Here is an 8,216-nt window from a genome sequence, read left to right on the forward strand (position 1 = left end):
AATGACTATATACAAAGCAATTTTCTTCCTAGAACATGTTTTTGACCTACTAGAATTTTATTTCTGGCCTTGTGATTTCTCTCAGGTACAAACTGCTTCAAAAGGAAGAGTTGTAGGACCTTTGATTGACATCCTAAAAAGAACTGTGTAAGGATATGCCAGCACTTGAATCTGAAGACAATGGAAAATAGAAATCGAATTGGAATAAACTGGTCAGATGTGGAGGACATGCTGCCATATAAGTACAAGCAAAACAAATTAGGATGATCCGTAGAAAGCAAGTCAGGGTTCTTGGGAAAAAATATTGAAAATGGAGGTAGTAGTTCTGGCTGACCTAAATGCATAATGTTTCATTAATTTTTTGCTGACAGATCCTTTACTTCTAATCTAGCTCTCTGTGTCTTGTTTTTACCAACTATGTGATCTTGAGGAGCTCAGGCTGTCTATGTCTTAGATTTCTCATATTTAACATGAAGGGAAAACACCTGCCCCACCAACGTCATAGGTTTGTTTTGATTTCCAAAAAACAGGGAATATGTGATAACATAGTTTTGGCCTATTCATCACATTTCTTTCTCTTTTTTTTCCTTCAGTTTTATGTTGTTTATTAGAGCTCCCTTTTTTTTTGTTATTATACTTTAAGTTCTGGAGTACATGTGCAGAACATGCAGGTTTGTTACATAGGTATACGTGTCCCATGGTGGTTTGCTGCACCCATCAACCCGTCATCTACATTAGGTATTTCTCCTAATGCTATCCCTCCCCTAGCCCCCCATCCCCCAACAGACACTGGCGTGTGATGTTCCCCTCCCTGTGTCCATGTGTTCTCATTGTTCAACTCCCACTTATGAGTGCGAACACACAGTGTTTGGTTTTCTGTTCTTGTGTTAGTTTGCTGAGAATGATGGTTTCCAGCTTCATTATGCCCCATTCATCACATTTCTAAAAGTAAATGAACGTAGAGAAGAAATGCTGATTTTGTGAGTATTTGTCATGTATTGACTAATGTAACACTTTAGAAGATATGAGTATATTTGAACTCATCATTAAATTAGCCATTTTGTGTTTTCAAAGAAAGTTAACAATGACCTAAACTGTTAACTGGGCACAGTGGCTCATGCCTGTAATCCTAGCACTTTGCGAGGCCAAGGCAGGTGGATTGCTGAGTCTAAGAGTTCCAGACCAGCCTGGGCAACATGGCAAAACCCTATTTCTACAAAAAATATAAAAATTTGCTAGGGGTTGTGTTGTGCACCTGTAGTCCTAGTTACTTCTGGGGATGAGGTGGGAGGATCACTTGAACCTAGGAGGTCGGGGGTACAGTGGCCTGATCATAGCTCACTGCATCCTTGACAACCCTGACAGAGAGAGACCCTGTCTCATTAAAGGAAAAAAAAAAAAAAAAGACCTAAAATATTGAGGAAAGTGAGTGAAGGCTTTTCTCATCAGAATTCTGAAGCTATTTTACTGCACTCTTCCAACTCAGAAAAGCAATTATGTAGGTAATTATAGTTTGTATTTGGAGATTAGAATTCATCCTATGAGTAGTTTACTAAAATGCATATCACATACAAAGTGTTGGAATTATATTATAACATTTTAAAGTAAAATAAATGGTTGAACTAAATGAATTTGTTTATACTGTCACCTGTTAGCGCTTGATATAGTAGAAACGAAGTTTAATTTAGAATGTGATATTAATATGCTTTTAAAACAACTTTAAAGAATTTGATAGCTATTATAATTATAATTATGAACAGTATCAAGCTGAGTTAACAGATAAATCTTTTGGAATTGCCTTTCTTTATAATAAGTAAATAAAAATAATCAGTAATTCACCTGCAATAATTTGCATGAAACTGTATACAAACCACTTTGTGCTATGTTTTCCTCATTTCATATTAGTGGTTGAGAAATGTTTCCTGGCTGAGTAGTTAATATATGAATAATGCTTATCAAATTAAGGTATTTGAAGTATTAGAAAATCTTAAGCTCCTTTTCCTATCATCATATTTATAACTTTCATTTCCATTAACCAGGTAAATATAGTTTGCTAAGTGAAGATAATCCTTCCTACTCTTTTCCTAATGAAATGTCAATGAGAATTCCATTTAAAATCATTTGTGGAAAGACATGTGAATAGTTCGCAGTATAAATAAAGTTTTTGTCTATTTTTAAATAGGATCTGATGCCATCAAAAGTCACAAGAACTGTCTGGAAATGTAAGGAATTTTAAGCGAGGGATTAGTTGTTTTACAAAATTCATTAAAATATGCACCAACCATTCTTCATCTCTTTATGAACAAAGGTAGGATACTATGTAATTTTGTGTAGATTTCTTCCAGCTGATATTACATTTTGAATGCAGAACTAAATGAATTTGTTTGTGTTGTCAGCTTTGGGTACCTGATGTTATAAAACTGCAGTTCTAATTGGAAATATGATTCTGATATACTCCCTTTAGGAGTTTGATTGTTTTACTTACTTTATGAAGCAAGAAATAATAATAAAATTTTTAGCTCTCATAATCAAGACCCATTTGAATACTCATAAATTAAAGGTATTTAGATGTCAAGACTGTAAAGCCTATGACATGAAAAGGACCAGATAACTAGTTAAATGAATTTCCATGGGTCAAGTTGCACAAATAACATAGTGTAGAAGTGTGGATTAATTTTCACTCTGATAACGCATTATCTTGTTTAAATGTGATTAAAAATCCCCACTGGGTTCGATGTTAATCTTTCCTCCAAAGATTTGGATCTTATCAAGTTTGGGAGCTACTTTGGAAGTAGAGAGTGCTCTCCAAAAGAACTCTCAAGAGGCAGTATCAGTTTTTACAATCTACTCTGGGGTAATGAGAGAGTGGTTGAGTTTACATAGATTATCACTTATGGCTGCCTCCCTGGCTTGACATTGTACAGGGGGAGAGCTCAGAGCTCAAGGAGGCTCAGACAAGGTCAGACACAGAGAAATTTGGAGACTATTTTTAGTGATTGGACTTAAGATGCTTTAGGTTTTGTTTTGTTTGCATTATCTTATCTTCTTTTAATGCCTCAAAAATTTCCCTATCTATAAAGAGTCTTTGCTTTAAAAAATTCCCTATGTAATTCATTCAGCAAACATGTATTGAGGGTCTGTTATATGCCAATTACTATGCTGGGGGCTGGGGATGTAGCAGTGAATGAGGACAATGAAATGCTTGCCCTTCTAGGACTGACAGTGGTGGTGAGGTTAGCATTAACTAGACAATACACAAGAGCAATAAGGGCTCTGACAATATCTTTCTTCCTTAAATACTGTCTTTCACTGCATTTTTCTCTTTGGGGACTTAAAGGATATGTTCAAGTTATCCTGTTACTTTATATTTGAATACAATGAACATTCATTTATTGATTCATTCATTCTTCTTTCAATAAGTATAAATTGACTAAGTCATCTTTCTAACAACTGAATGATAGTAAGATTCATTAGTCCGGCCCTTAAGTATCCTATGACCTAGGGTGGGAGATTTTTTATATATATATATATATACACACACACACACACATCATGATGATTATGCCACTCCATACAGTTATGAAAATACAGATAAAAGGTTATTTCCAATTAACAGAGTCAGGAAAGCCTCCCTGGATGAAGAAGCTGTAAACTGGGCCTTACAATTAGCACGGTTATATGCATATGGCAAAAGGAGAGAAGCTATTCCAGGTAAAAGACAGAAAAATAAAGGCAGAAAGTTGGGAACTCAGAATCAACAAAGGAGCAGCAACCATTCGGTCTGGCTGATTTCTCATCTCATTTTTGATAGGGTGAGTTAGGGATGAGGTAGACGTATGGAGAGAAAAGAGGACAGTTATAAGCAACTAATAAATGTTTGTTGCCAAAGACCACCACAGAATCCTCATTATTTGCTAGCTCCTTTATGGAACATGCTTTGAAATCTAGGGTGTTCTACAACTACCCCACCTCACAGGGCTAGTCCTGTAAGTTTCAATTATCTTAAGTTATTCTAGTTATACAGGAATGCACAATATTAAAATTAACAGATATTGAAGCCAAATAATCAACAATAGCTGGAAGCATGTACCTTGGAAAGATATGTTCTCATTTCGAAATTGAATCCCAGACAAAACTCGTGGAATTTCAGGTTTGGTTACAATGCTGAACTTGTACCAAGTTCACCAAAGTTCATTTCCATGGAGCCCGGAGTGAGTTAGGCATAAATCATAACCAGCCGAGGTGGAGGCCCACATGCATACATTCATAGGTACAGACAGACAAACCCCAGTCCTTCGTAGCTTCAGATGGAAACCACATGAAATGTCATGGCCTTGCACAGCGTTAGCCGGAAGCCTGGGCAGCTCTGTGCCTTCCACCGGGGCTCTCTCAGTGGTTTTATTTCCAACTGATCCTGAGTGTACAGCAGGATATCCAACCTGCCCATGGAAACTAAGAAGCTTGAGGAAATAAGTGGGTCGATACTATGAAACTGTGCTGACTGTTCAAACCTATGTTCTGTAAAATTTACAACAGATACAGTCACCTCACATTTCCATGTAAATTACTGTTCAAGAGGGAAGCTTGCCTTGCTGGGGCTTCCACTGTTGAATTTTTAAAACTGACATCACCTTCTGTTCCTAGCTGGAAATATGAGACAAAGAAAGATGAAAACAAGAGGGAGAAAATGTTCTATCTTACTTCAACAGGCTCTGTTTTATTGCAGGTAATCAATTATGTTAGCATTTTGATTTACCTGTATAAAACATACATTTATCACAGTTTCTAATTGTTTTGTGAATGGTATTTAGCTTATCAAACAATAAAAGCTGTGACTAGCAATGCTTTTGCTACACTTTCCTGGTTTAATAAATCTTAAGAAAAGTTCAGCTTTGCCTCCGCTGGGACTTTTCTTCTTTATGCAAATCGAAGATGCAAACTTTAGAAATAAATAGATACTCAAGAGCTTTCAATATGAATGTGCTGGAATAATTTACATGATGCTTTGGTGTTTTGTTTAGGACCATTAGACAGAAAGACATGTGCAATATGGCTTAATGTGTATTTATTATATGAACTTAAAATATACCTGAGCTTTATGTCTTCTCTTCACAGTACCATAAAAAGTTATTTATCCTAAAATGGTGCTAAACATATTTGAAAGCACTTTCTATATCACATGAATAAAATGTACACATGAGGGCAATGTGTTTTAATATTGTAAAATAAGTGGAAAGTGGGCATCAAAATGAATCTATTTTTAAAGGTCTGTGTTTCACACTGAGTGATAGGATGGCTTTTATTGCTCATTGGCAAGGTCAGTACTTGGTAAAGCAGTACAATATCCCTCTCCCACCAAGCTGCAGTAATCTAGTAAATTTCAGATATTTTGGCTTAAGTAGGAAGAAGGAAGAAGTTCCTCATATGTGTTCTAATAGGCATTAAATTTGTCCATCACCATGAGAACAAAGTCTATTTTTTTTTTTCTTCCCCAAGTGACTTTTGCCTTCTTAGCTTAAACCATCAGGTTAAAATAAAAACATTTTAAAATGAGGGAAAAAGCCCACCTTTCCTTTCAAATAAATGTACAATCATTGATTTTTCTTGCAATGTTCCACAAGAAAGTGGCACCACTGAGTGATACGCGTACCCCAGGGCTAACAGCTGGAGGGCAAAAACCACCTTTTATCCATGATTGACAAATAATACATAATGAGAAGAGAGAGGCAATTCAAGTTTTACATTTCACTCTCTTCGGCTTTTTAGGGCAGCTGGGCACTGCTGTTCTCACTTGGTAACCTTTGAGGTGCTGCCAGCAAAGGGGACCCAAGTGACAATTCTTTCTCTCCTCCTACAATCCCCCAAAGCTCTAATAAATATGTGCAGCTTGCTCTTTCAAAGAGCGTCCAGCTGCTAACAATTCCATTGTTTCTCTTTGGAATGAAAATCCTGGGGGTCTGGAAATGTATTGCATGGTTATAATAACTATAGTAGAGTAAGGCTGAAATCTGAAATCTCCCAAAGCAGCATCATCCCCCAATAAAGTGAGGAGTCTGTTGGTAGCTGATGAATAAGGAGTTGGAGAGAGAGCCTAGTAAAAAGAAAAATTAAATTAGAGTTCTGTTACAAGTGAGCTTTATAAAGTAGTATTGAATTGAAGGTATTCAAAATAAAGCATACATTTCACAAAATTAAGACATGTTTAATGTAAATAATTTAGAAAACATATAAGAAAAAAAAAATCAATGACCTAAAAAACTAGAGATAGCTGATATACTTTTGGTTTCTTTTAGAATTATTTCCACATTTATGTATCTCTATATCTATATTTTTGACCATGTCAATACCCATATCCATATACTCATCTCTCTACAACTGTATCTATATACAATGCATATCCTTATACACTTAAATCTGTCTGTTAATCTAAGTAGCTGTCTGATGTGGTTTTTCCACCTAATCCCTCCACTTCAACCAAATCTTTTCTCCCCGTGTGTTCAATCATGGCAAGAAATGATAATTCTGTCTTTCCAATTACATGGGCCACAAATCTTGGATTCATTCTCTACTTCTCTCTCTCTCACACTCCACTTCCAATACTTCTAATACTTACTGACTCTATCTTAAGTAATTATGCAGAATCTATTAATTATCATCTCCTTCCTACCAACCTGGTAGGAAGGTGTCATTACCCATCACCATCTCTTGCATGGATGATGGTGATGGCCTCTTAACTGTACTCTGTGCTTGTATCTTGGGCTCCCTAATATCTGACACAATGGCTAGACTTAGTCTCAAAAAATAAAGTTAGACCATTCATTCTTCTGTATGAAGGCCGGTAATGGCTTCCCATCTCATTCAGAGTAAAATCCAGGGTTTAAACAATGGCTTAAGTTGTTAAGTCTCTCAATGAGGATGTTGTTTACATTTTGGACAAGAGTTTTAATGTGAAAATGTCCCTCAGGTTGTAAGATTTTTAATATCCCTGCTTGCCCCAAGTGCCTGTAGAACCCCATATTCATGTAACAATGAAAAAAATGCTCCCAATATACTTCCAAATGCACTGGAGATGGCAATACCATCCCCAGTGGAAAACCATTTTGGCTCTTCTAACCACATCCTGTCATAACTCATCTCTACCTGCTTCCCTTTGGCTTACTCTGACACAGGCTTGCTGCTTGTTGGGTAGGGTAAGAATTTTGCTATCAGCGTACTTTGCCCTTACTGTTGCCTGGGATCTTCTTCCCTCAAGTCACCTTAGTTGTTCGAGGTGTTTACATGTCAACTTCTCATCGAAGAAGCCATCTCATACATGTTGCTGTGCTTTGTTTTTGCTCTTTAGCACTTATCGCTATAAAACATACTATATATTTTCCTATTCATCTTGGTTGTAATGACCTAGTGTTCTTCCTTATTAGAATGTAGGCTCAGTGAGGGCAGAAGCTTGGTCTATTTTGTTCACATCTGGATCCATGATATCTAAAGCAGTCCTGGCACAAAGTAGGCACTCAGTAAATAAGAATCACTGGATATTTCAAAAAGAGAATTTTAAATATATTATATCTCAATAGAATTGACTACATTAATGGTTTATTTCAGGAAAATTTCTGAAAATCCAGTGAAAACTATATATCCACCTCCAAGGAAAGCACATATTAATATGTACATACATACATGTGCACATGTATACACACACAGAGATTTTTCATAAAACCCATCTACATCCAATAAAATCCATCCAAGTACATGTTAGTTTATTTTGATTTCAGCAAAGAATCCAAAAATCTTTTCACAGTATTCTGGAAGACAAAGTAAGAAATCCAACAATAGAGTTGGGTGGATCAGTGACAGGTAGATGACTATTATCAAAAAAATACAATGAGATTTAACAGGGATAGATATAAAGTTCAAAAATCTAATTGGAAGCACATGTTGGAGAAGATGAACTTTAATGGAACTTGGGGGTTCCAGTTGACTGCAATCACAATATGAGTCAACAGAGATTTGTAGCTGCCAAAACAACTAATTAAATGTTGAGGCTTCATAGATAAAGTTATAGCAACTAAGAGATATGGTGCAGTTCTATTCTCTTTTGAACCAGACAATACCTATAATGCTATGTCTACTTTCCAGTGCCAACATTTTTGATCCACTGCAACAAACCAGAGAAGACTTAACCAGAATGACAAGGGTATTATAAACTAGAAACTAGAGGT

This window comes from Mandrillus leucophaeus, unplaced genomic scaffold (assembly GCF_000951045.1).
Source record: "Mandrillus leucophaeus isolate KB7577 unplaced genomic scaffold, Mleu.le_1.0 Scaffold515, whole genome shotgun sequence".
Classification (NCBI taxonomy): domain Eukaryota; kingdom Metazoa; phylum Chordata; class Mammalia; order Primates; family Cercopithecidae; genus Mandrillus; species Mandrillus leucophaeus.